Here is a 19,110-nt window from a genome sequence, read left to right as displayed (position 1 = left end):
AAATAATTAATTTTTATTTGAGCCTGAGTCCTTCACAATGACTTTCCTCAAGGACTTGATCAGTGAGCTTCAGTTGCATAAAATATTCCTAACATGCTAATTTTAGCTATAAATATTTTCTTTGAACTTATTTCTTAAATGCTTCTTATAGTATATGGAGAGGTAATATTACTTTCTCAATTTACAGCATTACGTATTTGTATGCAGCCATCATGTGCAGATAAAATATCTGGTAATCTGCTTTCAAGCACCAGTACTTTTTCAGAAGAAATACTTTTAAATCTAGTCAGGAACATTTCACCGAGTAAAAGTGATGAAATTAGGTTAATACATTATTTATGATGAGTGATTTACTCAGCCCTATGCAAAATAGAGGAACATTTTCGACCAGTTAAATCTCTATGAAAAGAGGTGAAAGTGTATTGTTTTCCTCATTTTTCTCCGTTCCGTGGCAGACTGCTCTAATTACATATTAGGCCTTAACTTTGCAACCTGTCATGTGGCAGCTGACAACAAAGAGCTGTGCCTGAAAAGATGAGAAACATCTGGCCAGTACAGCTGGGAATAGCAGCGCTGCTGCTTGATCTTGCCTCCTTTTTTAGCCACACTGTGTGTTCTTTGCTTGAGATTTTACACAGCGTGCCTTCTTCCCCTTCTAATTCCCTTTCTGCATAGTTCTAACAAAGATATTGCAACTAGAGAAGCAATAGAGTGCAGAATGGAAAATGAATTCGCGTTAATCATGCAGGTACACCTCACTGGATAATTAATAGCACATCATCCTGCCCGCATGTAGGACTTCAGAACTGATTAACCAGCAGCTTTCACTGCTGTCCCACCATATAAGAAAGTATGGCAATAAAGAGGATTCAGCCTCACAGCATCATACAAGCTTAAATTTCATTGATAGTAACAACGTGAACAAGAAAATGTGAGATACGGGGAAAATATCACAGGAAAAAAAGGGTAAGAAAACAACTCTTCAAAACTAAAAATAAAAAAGCAGAAGAACAACGTACCAACAAATGTAACAAATTTCTAAACCAAGGTTGCAAGAGAAAACACTTCAATCCCACAAGAAGCAATTAGAAGATCCTGTGGAAATAGAGCATTAAAAAGATGAGTCTCCAAAGGAATGAACTGCTTTCTCCTCATATCTTTTTTTATTATTGTTCACATGGAATTCATCTAACTGCATATTCTCTCCACAGTGTTTGAATGTTGCTTTCCCTTTTCAGCACGGTTATCTGTCCTCTATTGTAGGGAGGTATGAATAAGCAAAAGCTTTCAAGGCTGCTGAAGAGGATGAAGTACTTTTTTATTTCTCTTTGTAGAGCACAAAGCCTGTAGGAGGGAAATTGCAAAAATATTGTTCTTCTCTAACATGCATTAGAGAAGTACTTGGTTTATTTACTCATATCCCACCTAAAACAACCCACAGATTCATTTAAATAAATAGGCTTGCACTACACATGGGTTTATATATGTGGAGTGGGGTAAAGAGAGTAAGGGAAATTCTTTCTTGTACGGAGTGGATTAGTCCATGCTTAGGCTCTTTTCTTTTTTCCTCTTTTTTTTCTTTCCTGGTTTTTTTTTTTGTTTTTTTTTTGTTCACTTTTACTGCTTTACTTGTAAAGGAGATTTAAGCTGGAAAAGTTTGGGAATCTCATAATCCAGGGCACTTACTCCTCAGTTTTAGACATTTATCATCTTCTAGATCAGCTCACGTGTGGTTTAAAAACATATCTTTTGTTGTAATTCTTCACAGTCCCCTGGAATCTGGAAAGGCCTTTTTACCCCGAGTCTGTTACCTGCTCTCACACCCATAGTGGCTGCTGCTCTTCCCTGGAGGTAAGTGGAGACGTACTAAAAATCTGGGTTAACAGCTTTTATGATCAATGGACTCAAAGGCAAATAACTTTCCTATTAATCAATGCAAATGAGATAAGATTATTGAGTTATGAGTATCTTGTACACAAATATTAACCTCTAATACATTCATTAAAGCTGAGTAAAGTATTAATGAGCTTTGATGCTGCTGGATTGCAGAGTAACGGATAGTTTTACCCAGGCCTGCTCTGCTCAAATTGATTAGTGTGATCCCATGCTGTGCACTGTGTTTCCACAACAGAATTGATCTTTTTCCTAAATGAAAACAGTTCTAAACCACATTTGGGAATGTTTCTGACTAAAGCTTGGTTAGGGAAATAAGTAATAGAAATACCCTGCTAGAGCATTTTATCCTGTATGGGATCTTATTCTGAAAGTAACCACTTTAAATTTGCTGTGACTATTTTTAGGTCCAAAAGAAAAGTAGGATAAAAGTTTCTCCATTTTCAGTGTGTACTGTAGGAGTACAGGCAGTCTACCAAAGTGGGATTATTCTCCAGTGTTCCTGAAATGCTGCTTTCTTAAGTGATATTCCTGTTCAGTCATTTATCAAGAAACTCTCATCTTTGCCTTTTCCAAACTGCAGGTAAAAAATCCACCACATGATAATGTCCATGTAGGCAAATACACGTAGCTCCTGCTTATTACTGAGCCTTAAAAATGTTTTTTATTTAATTTACTTTTTTTGCTCATTTCATCTTGGAGAAATGAAGGCAACGATCATACATGGAAAATCATTATCCTAATGTGGTAGACGCTGGCGATTTCTGTGCTGGTGAGACTAAGAATAAACTGGCCTTCTCAGCATGCTGGCCACAACATCAGTGAAGGCACTGAGTGATGAGAGTATAAATATTGATACTTTAATATTACACAGGTTTAATAACAGGAACCATTTTTTTCACGTATCTTTTAAAGAGTCTGAGACAAGGCTATGAAAGACCATGAGATTATTTCTAACAGTATTACTGGCCTAAATTGACATGGGGCCATTTCACTGCATGTATTGAGGGACAGAAAGGTCCCTCAAGGTTTGACCTGAGTGAGTGCCATCCAGAGGTGCAGGTGTGAAGGTCTCAGAAGGATCTTGATCAAGGAAAATTTCAGTTTCCTCCCAGTTCCCCCCCCCCCCATATCTAGGAAGCTCATCGCCCCTGTAATACTATTTCATTTCTCTGACTTCTGAAAGTGCCTTTTCATTTGTAGCACTTAACTGACAGTGATTGGCAGTTGTTCATTAACCATTATCTCTTCTAATTTTCTGTGAACTAATTGTAAGGAGCGTAAGAAAAGCTATTAGAATAGTAGAACACTGAGGAATAAGAGAAGAAAAAAAGCAGGTCAAAATTACATTGGGTCAGCGCAATTTACAGCAATATTTCTTTCAAGAAATGTGGAGGTCTAAAAGTCAATTGTTAAGAAGAAGGCAGAAACAGACCTGCTAATATCAATTCAAAAATCAATAGAAATGTCCAGCTTGATACGAACTTCTATAGCAATTTCTAGGGAAAATACTTACCTTATGACATGACAAGCATCTTTATTGCATAGGTTAAATGAGCCAGTAAAAGGAAAAATATTGCTAGCATATTGGAACATAGAGGTAGAACAGAAGAACAGACATACTGAGGCACAAAGCTGAAATAGCCAAAAAAGAAAAAAATCCACAAAACCCAACCAACTACACACACACACAAACCCTATTTGAGCTGATGTTTACAGTCCAAAGCTGATGTTTGAAGAAGGAAACATGCTTGGTAATCAAAAGGCATCATTTATCTGGCTAATGTTTCCTAGAATTTTGAAAGAAATAGAAATAACATTATTAAAACTATTACAGGTTATGAGTAAAATAATTTTGCTCATGACTGCATTAACTTGACTAACCACAGCAGGAGATTCCTTGTAACTTTAGCTGATTATGAATACAAATCATCAGGTTTATATATATATATATATATATATATATATCACTCATTGTTAAAATTCATTTTTGATAGAAATGAATGAGGGCGGTGAAAAATTGTAAATCAAAATATGTGCTTGAACAATATCCTGTTGTGTCAATGTGATTTCAATAACTCATGTTAAAAAGGTAGAAAAATGTGCATGACAGTTGTGGGAATAGAATTTTTCATATTTCCCTGTCTTTCAGAATTTAGACTAATAGGTGGATGTAGCATGAAAAGACAAACAGTAATGGAAAAAAAAGCTACAAAGGTCGCATATTGCAAACAAGTAAGATATAGGCATCTTTATAAATCAAATCTACAGCTAGAGCACAGACGGATTAACAGGTGGTGAAACGACAGATGACATATACAGCACTGATGGTGAAGAAATATGACCAGGTTGAATAGTTTGGACAAGCTTTAATTCAACACAGCACACTTTTGAAAATTGATGGGTTTTAAAATAACTTAGGAATGTTTCTGCCCTACTCACGATGCCTGCTGGCCCCTGGGACCAGGAACGAATCCTAGGATAACAAGCAGTAAAGCTGAGCAGTTGCTGATGATCACTTGCTTCGATTTGAAATTATTCTTGTAACCAATTACTCAGGCTGTGGCTGGCATCAGTCGGAGCTGTTCTGACTAAGCCATGTGGTATTTCCAGTTCTTGATGCACCACCAGATCAGAAGTTAAAATTTTTAATAATGTCAAGCAAAGGATTCATTGCCATGCAAAGGTTCCCACTACATGGGTGGGGGATAGCGGGGAGGGTATTGCTGAATTCCTTATGGATGAGACAAAAAATAAATGTTGGCCTTGGAGTCGATTAAAGGCAAGTAAACAGAGCGGTAGAAATATCAGTCATAATAATGAAGGTGGAAGTAGATGGCTTTTCCAGATTGGTAACCTCCATCAAACAAATGCAGGATGAGATCACTGGAACAAGACTGGAAGAGTTAGGGAATGAAAAATGTTGAGTAAATCAACAAGCATGTCAGGTGATACTCTACAGCAAAGATGGATATTTCTATTTTGATTTACTGAAAAGGCACATTCTATTTGGTTGGACTCAATGATCTTAAAGGTTTTTTCCAACCTGAATGATTCTATGATTCTCACAGGGATGAAGCTATAACGACTCATTACCAAGAAATGCTGCTGGATATACACCTCCACCTCTCACCCAGAAGACCTGATGTGCTTGCAGGACAGAGGTATTTATGAATAAACTTTTTGTACAAGATATGCAGTATAAGCATGTGTGCCCAGTTCAGTTTAGGGCTAAGTGCCTAATGTACAACATGGATAATACCAGAAATGCAAGCAATAGAATAAATGAGACTGAGTGTTAGGCCTGTACCATTTTTATCTTTTTAGCTGGTCGGAGTTCTCCTCTGTATTTTGCGTTAGAAAGCTGCTTGCTTGCTCCCCAGGCTGTTACAAGGAAGGATTGATTTGAGGCTTTAACCTATGCAGTTCCAGCTGGGACATTCAGGCTGCACATGAATGTTTTTTGAAAATAATAATATAGCATCACTAGTTATACCAAGTAATAGAAAGAAGAAGGAAGGGTTGTGATTTATATCACCTCATGCTGCTTTGGAAAAGGGAGAGATCCACTCAAGCCTCTGCACATTTCTCCTGGGAACAGCAGTGTGCTACACTCAGCTCAAGACTGTGCCCCAAGGTATATTTTGACCAAGAGAAAATAAAACAGTAGTGTAGACTGGTGGGCACCTATAATCCCAGTAATGACAGTAGCATGGGCATACCAGGCATGCTTTCAATCTTTCTGGACTTGTGTCTCTGTTTCTGTCTCACATGTTCTAGTTTTGCACCTTGGGCAAGTTTTGAAGCCTGTCCTGACTTCCATGCAATTTTAATCTATTTAGATATCACTAATACATTTAAAATGATTGTTTATCTGCTGCCTAAACTCTTAGATATCTATGTCTCCCAAAATATCTGTACCATCTGTCACAGTCTAAGAATTACCATTCTAGTTATCACCCATAAAGGGCTGGAGTCATTTGGAATGAAATCTATGCATAGCACCAGTCACCTGTGCACCCAGGGTACAACCGAATCTGCCACTGGAGAATTTTGTGTAACTAGTGAGTCAAAGATTGGGTTAATCTCGTGCTTAGAGGGCTAAGAAGAGTATACTGGAGGCACGCAGCTGGTGTGAAAGGGTGGGCACGAGTGACCAAATGTGAGACACAGCAAGGATGGGCTTTTTAACTGGTGATGGTAAAATGATGTAGGTTTGGAGCAGAGTGTGGGGATCAGGGAGATAAGCATTTCTTTCAAATAATGGATTATACTAAACCTAGATTTACCTAGTCTTTACTTTTGCACGTGAGAGCAGGCACAAAGTAAGATTTAGTGCTCCATGGTGAGTGTGCCCATTGTGACTACAGGTTAAAGCACCTTGGAAAAGGAAAAAACCTGCTTTCTACTCCTACTCCAGTGAGTTTATGAAGACTTTGTAGCAGTTGAATTTATGCAAGTTGAATAACTTCAAAAGAAATACCAAGAAGTTGTCCCCAATGGTTAACCGATGACCTAGTCCACAGAGGACGTTGAGGCAGGAATTCAACCCTCCTCAAGCAGAGCAGAGTGCAACCTCAGTCTGCTACTTTCCAGGTCAGTGATGCATTTAACTGCCTTCTAGGTGGGAAAGACACTAGGGGCTGTGTTTTGCATGAAGTCCAGACCATGATATCTATTCGGTTGAGTCCTTCAGGCATCGCAGCTGGGGAATACCTGCTCTGATGCGGGCTCATCTGCATGGCCAGTACAGCAGCCAATAACTCCAGGGCTTGGTGACATCTGAGCTGAGGATTTGAGGCCATTCATTTAAATGTTTGAATCAAAAATCACAGTTACAGAGACTGAAATACTCTAGCAGGTCTAGCCCTTGGCACTTAAACAATATAAAAAGTTACCTTTTGGTGATGCAAATAATATATGATAAAAAACAATCCAACAGAAACTGCTGATGGGAAATCTGACTAGGTTGATACAGTTACTATCTAAGTCATGCTGCAAGCTATAGATGAATATTTTGCACAATCCGTTCATTGTTAATGAACATCCAAGCTAGCAAATTAAAATAAACCCATTTTATCACTCAGATTTAATGATTTCCTGCTGGGCCTTTTTAATGTTCAGAATTGGCCGCCTTTGAAATACTTAGCTCATCAGTAAATTTGCCTTCAGTCTTGTGTTTCTTCTCCACTGAAGGTTACTCTGAAATTTTCACCTTTTGCTTTCAGATGTTTATATTTAAAGGTGCCCACTGCTAGCATGAAGAACGTTTACCTCTCCTTGAGCTCGGAGTTCATAATGCTGTTTGAACACTGTAAGTCCTTAAGTACTGAAAAAAGGTGAACATTCAGCTCCAGAAATTTCAAATCCAGGTGAAGTGAACTTGCTGATTAACTCTGTGAATGAAATGAGTATTTTAGTACAGCGCTAGGATGACAGCAATGAAAATCTGTCCTAAAATATAGTAAAACCCGCAGGAAATACAAGGTACCTGCTGAGAAACCAGCTTTCTCTTTGGCTAAATGTTTAAACTTTTTTAATTTTGCCTAGTTGTTCTGGGCTAGAGGGAGCATGGGTACAGATTACACAGCGCCGTCACTGCCACAGAAATGCTCATATTAATCTAGATTTGTATGCTGTGTGACTGTTGGCAATGAGGACAGTTAACATTCCAATATCGCTTTCCCTTCAAGGATACTGAAGAGCATTGGACACATTAAGCTCTGAGGTTGGTAATTTACTAATGAGAAAACTGATTCAAAGAGAAATTAGGAACTTAATCTCTCATCCACTGAAGCCAATGGAAATCATTCTGTGATTTCCTTGGGCAGACTGTGTGTAGCTTGTAAAAGGTCATACAAGAAATCACAGAAAAATTAGAACAGAAGTCCAATATTTTTTTTTTGTTCGGCACAAGAATAACTGTCCTTTATCCGATGCCTGAATCCTTTGTATCTGAATCCCTTTTCCTTAATGCAGTTTAAAACTACTCCAGTAGATTTAGATTTACTAATATATTTTCCTATCACCACCAGCTGTGTGCTGCGGGAGAGGCGACGTTGAAAGGATAACCAATCGCTTTGGAGCACTACCATTTTTTAATTCAGACTCAGCACCGTGGGTCTCCTCTCTGGGAGCCTTCATTGGTAGTGGAGGCTGAAGCTCCAGAGTCTGGAAGCAGCGATCTCTTGGGCAAGTTTCCTACAGGAGGAGCAGAAGCCAGTCCCACAGAGGTAAAGAATCAAAACCTTTGTATCCTATTTGCATGCTCACAATTGTGTTAAGCGCTTTAGTACAGCTGAAAGCCATACCTCATGTCATAGAAATGGAATTTTCAAATTCTTTGAACTAGTTAAACTTTAACAAAAAACTCTTCTGTATTGCTGAGGCCTTTCATTGAACTAAAGCATCTGGTTTTCAGAGTGACACCATGACATTGAAGAAGTCACAATTAAATTCTTCAGACTTGTTATTTTAGAGGTAGTATTCTCCAAGGACCTAATCCAAACCACTCTGTACTCAGTAGAAATCTTTCTGCCTCGGGGCTTCCTTGATGTTTTGCAAGATCCTCTATCTCTGGTCATATTTCAGGCAGTTTATTACAAAATTCCATAATGCAATATGCATTGCTTGTGTGGCTAGCAACCTTTATATCAACAGTCTAAATAAATGCTGGTACCACTACCATAATAACTTCAATGGAGGTAAGAAATATAGTGCTGTATTTACAAATTTGATCTGCTCAGGGCCTAGGGCTGCAGTAACTTCGATATAGGAGTGTTTATGTGAAAAATCGCTGGATCATACACATGATTATTTATCAAGATGGTCTATGTATAGTGCTAGTGTTATGCATTAGCACCTACTTGATGTAACAGGAATAAACATTTTAGGAAGAAACACGAAGGACACTGGAAAGGTGTATCACAAGCACAGTTTTATAATGAACCCGTGGAATATTTATGTTGTATGTGCCACGTAAAATATGTGAGAGCTAGCCAAGTAAGGCCCTCCCAAAACTAGGTAAGCAGGACACTTTTATAATGGTGATATAACTGAAAGAGCATTCCTAGGCTTTTATGAGCCTTCTGTTTTCTGTTGGTGTTCCTTCAACTTACATAACACTTAAATGTCATTCCACAGCACGACAGAGAACAAATGTATTTTCATGATATACAGAACAAACAAGTTTTTGCACTGATCTGGGCTTAGCAAACTCTACTGTGCGGTAAGTGGTAAATGTATTATTCTACTGTGTCATATAAAGGATTATTTCGGATGTTTGAAATAATGCATATAGTTAAAGGTTATGGTAGAATAACGTTAGAGAAATTCATTGTTTCTGGACCTGATGGTAATACGAATGATAAAAAGGTGATGACTATTAGAGCCTTGAAGCATTACAGTCATTTTACTATGATAATAGTCCTCAGATTTGGTTATAGCCCTAATACGTTACCTGAAAGTTAAAATCAGTTTCTCAGGTCTCTTGCCACATAATGATTGCTTATTGTCTAGAATGCAATTTCTGAAAGAAAATGAGAGTTGATCTTGAGGATAAATCCTGGTTTCTTTTATCTTTTTCCTTTTTCTTCTTTTCTTAAGAAGAGCTAAACATGGAGCTTGTATTTCAGAGAAGGAATCAATTTAGGCTCATCATTTCTAGCTTGAAATACACCAGGACAAATATCTCTCCTGCTCCGTGTTTTTATCACTCTTGGTACCGGACCGCAGGCACATAATGTTTCTGGTGTTAGAAGCAATACACCAAAGCTGTCAAGTGACTGAGCGCTTCAAACCAGACCCTACAGATTGTTTTGTTTTACTTTTGAGATACCTTAAACAGGCATGTGCGAAGGAGCAGCTCACAGAAACCTGTCCCGGCTGCTAGGCTTGTTTGGGGGGCACAGTGCTGTCTGCCTGAAGGACACGGGCTCTAAGATGCCTCTCCTCAGAGTGCCAGCCTTCCCCTTCTGTGCAGAAGTGCGCAGCAGGAGAAAGGAGTCAGGGTCACAATTGTTGCTCCTTCCCTACCACACCAGACAGCGGTCCCAGCTCGGTTTCGAAACGGTGCCCATTATCATAATATTAGCACTTCACAATGCTTAATGTGTGTTTAATCCATCATTTTCAGGACTCTCAAATGAAGGACTCACCGTCCCTGATCTCTGCTACCAGTGCAAAAAAAAATACCGATTGCAATCTTAGCCATAACAAGGTCGCACAGTAAAGCACATATCAGAAGAAAGTCTAATAATAATTTTCATTGTGTGTAATAAGTATATAATAATGTTTAGAAGAAGAACGGTGAAAGTCAAAGCTTTTCCTCTATTCCTGATTCTGCCTCTGCATTGAAACACACACAAAAAAGACAAGGGAAAAGATGGAAGAGGATGAGAGTAATATTCCAGCTAAAGCTGAACTGGTTCCAGACAAACTGTAAAAGAAACGGAATGGTGTCACAATTATGACAATGCAGAATAGAAATTCAATATTCGTTCTGTAGTTTGTGCTCTGCTTTACCTTAGGGACTAGGAAATGTTTGATTAAAAGGGGACTCATGTTGGCAGGGTGCATTATTCATTCCAGATTTTACTTTTGTAACTCAGGATAGTCAAATACAATTCTTACCCCAGAATCTGTCTGATGTCTCTGTATTTCTGGAGCTTCACACAGGTGATTGGAAATCAAACATTCAGGGGAGATACTGCAGTTAAGTATTAAACCTGACAGCTTTTATATGTCTAGTACAATAATTGATTTCATGTTATGCTAACCTACTCTGCAGGTTAAAGCAGCACGGATAGTTCCATTTCATAGAGTAGTCACTGAATTTTTACTTTTAAGGTTTTAAAAGCACTGAGGCAATTTACATTTCTATTTTCCTTTTAAAACATTTATATAATTGAAGAATACAGTGAACACTTGCTCAGACAAAGGGACAAATTCAACCCCAAAAATTCCACTGAGAAAAAAAAAAAAAAAAAGTAAAAAAATAATCAGTAAAATACTAAAAATAAGTTAACTTCTTGAAGGGAGAGGTTATATGTTTATTTTCTTTCTCTTTGTTCTGGTCAATTTACTACCTGCCTGTGCCGCCTTGTTGGAGCGGGGAGCTGAGGAGCGCTTGGCAGTGGCAACAGTCCGAGCAATTTCTGGCATTTCAGAGTTTAAAGGCAAACAAACTAAATACTCTATTAAGCAATATGGTTCCAAAAATACATTGGTATAATGTCACTGCTGACAAATTTTGGATTCACGCACCTTCTTCTTGACCAGAAAGGTTTCAGAGAAGAACTCTCCAGTGTCCTTGGTGGAAGAGGTTTTTCCCAGGTAATCCTCAGGCTGGAGTAAACTGTTTCTTACAATGCAATAAAATGGAAATTAATCTGTATTCAAAAGCACTGCTCTTTTTTAAGAATTCACATATATTAATATTAGGGAAAAAAAGGTGGGATTCACAGAGTATTGTTGGACATGATGCAAGTTGTCTACCTTTCCAGGTACGTGACCCTTTCCATCTACTTCAGGTTCATCTCAACCAGTCCGCAGAGTGATTTAAATGCGGGTCTCCTACTTTTCAGGAAGCTCCCTAAACTGAAAATAAGATGGGCTAGGTTGAACTGCCTTTAATCTTCCCAGGTATTACTGTTTCACTTAAATACATATTATACCTGGAAAAGACAGGCTGCTTCCGTGGGCAGCTGCTCCAGGCACTTGATTCCCACCCCGACCTCACTCAACAGACATACCTGTTATGCCAGGTGGAAAACCATTAACTTCAGGATTAATTCATGAGATAATATCTTTTTACCTACTGTTACAGGTAACTGCCATGACCCTGCGCCTGCTGAAGTAAAAGAATTTCTACTTTGGTAAGGACTAAGTCAGGCTGTCTGTGGCCAGAGACCACTTCTTCTTCCAAGTAGTTTTCACTGTGTATTTATGGTGAGGAATGAGTGTCGCTTTCCTTTTGCACATTAGGACTGCTGAGCTGAAGAAAATGGGTATAACTTTTCTTTTAATTCTATAATCTTATTATCCTAGCTCCAATAAAAACTGATAATGAAATCTGAGGATATTGAGAACTTGGATTTTTTCCATTAAGTTTAACTTGATATTTTTTTCAAGCAATGTGGTACTTACTATAGTCCAACTCTTTTTAAGACTATCCAGGGAAACATAAACCCTTGCAGCGAGCCATTTTCTGTCAAAATTACATCTGACCTGCATATTTTTGCAATTCTCTGATGCATTATACAGTCAGATCAGGTTGTTCCTTGACCAGTTGTTCACCCCTATCAATTGCATTAGCATTTAACCTGTCAGTTTAAATTACAAAGGTAACAAAGGTTTAGGAAGGTTACAATAGATCCAATCTCACACAGAAGTGTGGAAGAATAATCTTAAATCATCCTTCAATGCGAGTGTTATTTTTTCTCCTGACATACATATACTCACCTTCTAGAAGCATCACTGTAACTGTGGGCAACTTTTTATGGTGCAAGCTACATGAAATTGGTAAAACTTGTGTAATAAGAGAAGTACTAGCAGTAAGACAAGCATGTATATTTTATTAGAACGTAGATTATATCTCTTGTATCCTTACTTATTTTCTCTTCTGTTCTCTATCCTTTTTCAGTGCTAAATTTCCTCTTTTTCTCTTGCTAGAGATTCTGTTCTTCCTTATGTCTGATTAGTAAATTAGGTCCTATTCTGTAGTCAAATAAGCACATCATCAGGGGTTGGATTCCTTTAAATCCTTAATCGTTTAAACTTCAAAATAATGTGTCTGCAAGAGGGACAGCCCAGCCTCTCCTCGAACCATCCATCATCCTGTGCTGTACACTTGCAACTCTACCGCATCAGTTTTGGGTTTTTTGGGGTGGTGTATTAATAAAATACAAACCTATGATGCTAGCATGCTAAGACAAAACCGGTTCTTTCAAACAAATGTGTACGCTTGGAAAAAATCTAGAAATCGTACTCATTTTGCCTAGCATCTTTCATATTCCTGTAATGACTTTATAACACATGGGCAAAAGGCAACCTAGCACTAGTCCTGTGGGGCTGTTCAGATATAGCAGGGAGATCTGGAAAATGCCACCTTGTGTGAACCAGAGGGCAGCAGGAGAGTGGCACAGGGAATCACATTTCGGCTGGCGCATAGGGCAGGGGTCTGCACAGTGCATCTATGAACAGTGATGTCAGAATTCCAACTGCAGATTGCCCAAATACAAAATATGACAGAATTCCTACCACGCCTACCCCTACCAACCTCTGCGTGCCCCTCTCAGCATCCACACAGGCTGCTGAATAACATAAAGCACTCCAGAGCCTTTTGCAAAGCTAAGATGGCACACGGTGAGCCAAAGATGCCACCGACTGAAGCATTAGGGGAAAAAAACCAAACAGCCACCAACCAAACACAAAAGCAAAATCCTGTTTCTGTTAACTTATAAGTGCCATGATATTTCCTACATATTTTCCTCCCTTTCTTACTAAAGGTGAAACAAAGGGCTTCTGTCAATAATATTCATATGCACAATGCTCACATCAAAGTTTGCCTGCATGGAAACTGCATCATTAAGATAGTAAAGAAGCAATATTAAAGGTAAAGCCAGATTGTGGCTGTTACTGAGTTCAGGAAACACAGTTGCATATTTCTTTTAATATATGTAGATATTTTAAAAATATTGTTTGCAGTGTGTCCAGAATGCATGTTAAAAAGGCTCTTAAAATAACAATACCTGCCCATATATTACATTTGAGCAATAGATAAATGCTAAAAATAATGATGCTGGAAAAATAGTTTAGGCATATATCTTTGTACGCTTACACAAATACCAACTTTACCACATGCAGCTGTGCTACATTAACTGTGCCATGATGAATGCTCTTTAATAAGCAGAAGAGTGGAGGCTGGACTACATTTGGCTCGAATGCGCTGGGCGCTGGAATCGGGATGCAGAGGTTTCATCTCCCCAGAGGTGCAGCAGCTGCTCTGCCCTCGCACAGGAGGGGGCTGAGGCAGGGTTTGCATGCGGGACTGTGGGCAGGACGCTTGAGCGCTGTCATTAGCCAGATGGACAGATGTATTTACATGCGTAACTGAAAGGCGACTGTAGTGGGAATCTATTGAGTAGTCAAATAAAAAGCACAACTCCTTACCAGTTTCCAATGAGTCCTTGGAGCCATACAGGTGTCAAAAAAGGCAATCTCTACAGTGCCAAGACTGATTCAGACCTCATTGATGTAACCCAGATTATTACTGCTCTTGAGCAAAGGCAGGTCATTTACGCTGCAGTTGCATGCGTGGTTTTATTGAAGATGCATTGGGAATTGTCAGACTCCTGAGGCAGCCATACTATCTGTACACTCAGAAGGCTCTTACAGCCTTTTCCCAGCAACTCATATTCTGTTTTCAATCCACATAGAATAATCTTAAGGCAAGAAACAAAAGGTGAAGTGAATTTCATCTTCAGTGCAACATTCGCTACTTTACTGCACAGCTGCAGATTTTGTTATTCCTTGCACAGAGACAGAGCTTGGATTTAGATTTTTGGCCCCATTGCATCTTCTGTTTGAAATAAAACCTATCTGAAACCTATCATCTTAACTGGCCAGCTAAGGCTTTTTCTTTGGAGGAGATTCCACCCCCAGACTCATGCTTTACTGACATGAGAAGTCTTCTATGACTGCGGCGGAGCAAACTGCACAGAGCTGGTGAGCAGATCCCTTCAAGGATCGTGCAGACACCGGCACAGATTTCCTGGTGCAAAACACTCCAAGAAAAGAGCAGATTCCATTTGAAGGTTCTGCTTTATCATTCCACCTCCCTTGCAATGGGGTTTCATCAATGAATACATTTAAGAAGCATCCTTTTCAGTTTTAAAGGCTTTCTCTTTCTGAAAAGTAGAGCATTAAAGCCATATAAAGTGACCTTTCTCCAGATTTATTTTTTGATGATTCCCTGTAATTTCCACCTTTCTCAAATTAAGCAGTTCACTGTGGAACAGACTATCCACTGCCCCAGAGAGTTCTCAGGAACATGACAGAGGAATGAAGCTCAAGCAGGGAGGCCAAACTATGAATAAAAAACAGAGCTCCACAGTCCTTCAATCAGCACTTGTGTTCACATCCCTGCAGTCCCCCAGCAGCCAAAACTAAAGTTAATTAAACTTTGTTCCTAAGCTTTATGTCCCAGAGAAAAAGAAAATTAAACAATAAATGACAAAAAAACAAATACAAAAGAATTTAAAATCTGTGCTACCATATTTTGACTATGCAGCTACTACTTCTTTGAACCAACAAGAACTGCTGTCCCCTGATCACATAACTCTTCTTAAGAGAGGACAAAATACTTCTCATCTCAGATAATATCCTGGGATATTCCAAAGGAAAATAAACATTTAAATATAGCATAGGCCCTATAAAAGCATCTCACCAAGACCTGCTCGGAGTGCACTGCTGCACTGAAATACACCTCCGAACTTCTTGGGTGAGCCGAGCACTGGTGAATCATAGCCCCTTTCCAGCTTCTGTAAATATCTCCAGCAAACGCACGTGGAAGCACTCCCATATCTACAATTGTAGCTCCAATTTAAACTACTGTTTCTAATATTATATATTCATAAATAAAATCCTAAATTGTTCCTTGTGGCATAAACCCAAATGCAGCCCTAGCCCTACCAAAAATAAACCTGACACCATTTGGTATGTTTTTCCAATAAATATTTATAGCGGTGCAGGTGTCAGAGACTCTTTTCGGTGAAAAAAACCCCCTTATTCAGATTTTATTGATGTAACTCACAATATTACTGCTCTTGTACAAAACAAGGTCACACTGAAGTTATATGTCAGACTTCATTAAAGTGTGTACTGGGAATCATCAACTTGTGATGCTCGCTGACCCGAGCACCTTGCAGTTCATGAACGTTAGCAAGGCTTTCTCATGCCACACATTTGCAACATCTGCACAGTCAGCTAATCAATATCGGTAAGAAAATGAACCAAAAGTTACCTAGCTGTAATTATCATTGAAATCTCACAAACCTCATGATACTGTCAACTGCGAGTACACCCCTACCTGATATTTTCAAGTCTTTCATTTGCTTGATTCACAGCAAGCTTTTGAAAACAGAGCTTTCTTGCCTTATCCAGGAAAATAATCCCATTTGGAGGATGTTATTTCTTATGCAGAAACCATCATGGACCACAGAGCTGGTCTTTGAAACTTCCAGCAAAGCTGAGAAATTTCCACAGAACCAGTTTTTGTTTCAACTACATCCTCTCCCTTCCCCCAGAAAGTTTAAGGAAGAAACAAAAGAAAAGAGGAAAAGTTCTCAGTTTCCTGTTTCCTATTCTCAATATAAATGAAATTAGGTCATGTATTTGATATGACACATATGCACTATTTATGGTCTGCAATCAAGCTGCAAGCTGTGGAGTTCAGTGCCACTGTCTATCATGAAGTCAAACTGAGCCTAAATAACTTAATATCCTTAAATTTTGTATCCACCATATATCCATGCTTTGGAGGGACAACACCTCAGCTGAAGGCTCCAGTGTAATTTGTTTGGAGCGCTGACCTTCCTTTGAAGTATTACTAGTATTTGTCACTGTTATATTCATGGTAGTGGGTGAGATTTACCAGACCTTGTTGCCTGCGTTATCAAATGGCTTAACTTAAATATTTAAATGGAAAATGGCTTTGCATTTTTACTGACACAAAGTCATTCAGACACAGGGGCTCTGCAGTACAGCAGAGGGAAATATTACGAAGCCGATGACTAACTGAGATTTCTTGTACAGTGTTGGCGTGTTGATGGACAACAGGAGAATTCCACCCAGATACTGCGCTGAATCTCTAATTAACAACAAGGAGAGAAAGAGAGCTTGTTTTGACTTACCACTTGGAGAGCTACAGGGATGAGGAACTCCACTGGACCAAAAGCCCATCCTCGTTTTCTCTGTGTATTTCACGTCACACTTTGTTACACTCAGGGTGTTCACTTTGCGTGGCTGTGCTTGGTTTTTTTTGTTTCCCGATGCGTACATCTGATAACTGCCAGAACTGGAAAGAAGATGAGTAAAATAACAATAATTATGCTTAATCACACTGAGACTATCAGAATCCGGTAAATAAATAAGCATTTCCCATGCTTGCTTCTTAATCCTAAAATCAATGTAATCTGATTATTTTCCTAATCCTACTGGAAATCAGAGGTTCCTGTAGGCTTTAGAGAAACTCCTTGGACTGAAGTTCAGTGGGAGCTGGTAACCTGATTTCTGTAGAGCCCACTTAAGAGTTCAACTGTAAAATTAGACCAAAACATTAAATACTTTAAAAGTGATTTGGGATGTCGTCATTGATAAGTGCCTATCAAGTCATCCAAAATGTTTTCTTCCCCCCAAAAAACGTGGGCAAAATTTTGTCTAAGAAACATGGACACAATCAAATTTGCTCACTATTTTAAAAAGTAATCACGTGTCATAACATTCAAACAAACCACAACACATGTAACAGAGAGACATTGTATACATAACAAAGATCTTTCAAACTGACATAGATTTGTATGACATTCACTAATTAGGTGAATTTTATACCTATTAAATTAACCAATATGAAACACTGTGTGAACCCTCTTAATTCAATTCCAGTCCGGTTCTGTTTGCTTTGGGAAATGTACAAGTAGAAACTCAATCAAGGAAGAACACCCCTGCTACTCCAATATATGTCTGCAGCTGAAAGCTTTAGCACAAGCTTAAGTAATTGGGGAGGGGGCTTCAAATAAATCAAACCTCTGTATTTAAACTAAGACACTGTGTTTTCTACTAACATCTCTCAGAGAAAGAACAATAATATTGGGGGTAGAGAACTAATCAATATTCCCTTCAAAGTAGACTGGTTAAGTGCACTAATTAAATTAAAAAGGCTGAAGATCAGAGCCTCAATAGCAGAGCAGATGTTTTGTACTCACCAGCCTGCTAAGGGGGTATTTCCGTGCTCTCTGCTGGGCCTCCACTACAGGCTGAAACCCCTGGGAGGGTCGTGCCCAGCACAAATTAGAGGCCACACCAACTTATCATCTGTCCAGGTATTTGCCAAGCACAAAGTTCACATTTAAGCATCCTTTCCCTTTACCCTCGGGAGCTGTAGCCCAAATCAACAGCTTCTGGCACATGTTCCTGATGGGCAGGGTCAGAGCAATCCTCATTTCGGTAATGAGCTTGCAGTCCTGAAGATCTGCTGTGCTGTAAATATTCGGAAGGTGGTGGGCAGAGATCACAGAAGCGCGTGTGTGCATCCCCCCCTCGTTCACCGCTCAGCACATTCCCATTCATTACAGGCAATTGCCTGAAATCACAGCGGCTGCACTGCTGTCTGTTAGAGGCAGCCACAGCACCTTCTTGTCACATTCAGTCAAATATTTCTTCATTGCCTCATGTCAAGTTCTGTTTGCATGTTGTCAATCCAAGAACCGCTCCAGAAACATGTGGAATGGTCTCTGCAGAAAGCTCTCTCCAAGTGTGACGTCTGCATGAGTGTGCAAGGCGTGTGCTTGCCACGAAGCTTGCTAGCTGGATTTCAGAACTACGTGGAGGAGCTAAGCGGTTACCCCGCTGCTTTCAACTCAGCAGCAGGCTGCGTGGCCTCCAGCGGTGCAGCAGGACTCCCAGGTGGGGTGTACAGAGGCTGCGCAAGGGGCAGCCACACCAGGGGGTCCCTGCAGGCTGCAGAAGCAGGTGCACATCCCCGAAAGTGCCCTGTGTCCAGCCCCAGACAGCCAGGATGATGTGATGTTGGATAGGACCTGGAGCATCCCAAAAGCCTGCTGACAGTATGATTTCTTTTTTAGAAAATGTCTTTACAGAAAACAAAACAAAACAAAAAAAACAAAACAAAACAAAAATTAAGCATCAAAAATACCATGCTATATAATCCATGCTAAAAATAGCCATTATTTGCATCAGAAGAAAGATGTTCATGTTATCAACTACAAAGAGGTTACAGGAAACTCTTGGATTTCTTGTCCGTGTACAAAGCTTAGAAATAATATTTTGCTGAGCTAAATGTCTTCTATATTTGCTTTTTAAAATAGCAGCTACTTTGTATTTTAACTATGGACTTTCCGTATGTTAGGTCAAGGATATTGGTTGACCATGGATTTCAATGTAAAATAATTCCCAACAGACACCGCATTCTACTTTTTT

At 39.2% G+C, this 19,110-nt stretch overlaps 1 long non-coding RNA gene across 1 annotated transcript; it reads left to right on the top strand.

Moving 5' to 3' along the window:
• Positions 1–6,981: 6,981 nt before the first annotated feature.
• LOC114016154 (uncharacterized) lies at positions 6,982–17,612 on the top strand. The gene is made up of 4 exons (XR_008731992.1): positions 6,982–7,207; positions 7,929–8,126; positions 9,037–11,768; positions 16,708–17,612. It is a non-coding gene; the product is annotated as an uncharacterized LOC114016154 (long non-coding RNA).
• The last annotated feature ends 1,498 nt before the right edge of the window (positions 17,613–19,110 follow it).

The sequence above is a fragment of the Falco cherrug genome, chromosome 4 (assembly GCF_023634085.1).
Source record: "Falco cherrug isolate bFalChe1 chromosome 4, bFalChe1.pri, whole genome shotgun sequence".
Taxonomy (NCBI): domain Eukaryota; kingdom Metazoa; phylum Chordata; class Aves; order Falconiformes; family Falconidae; genus Falco; species Falco cherrug.
This window is presented reverse-complemented; position numbering and strand designations above follow the sequence as displayed.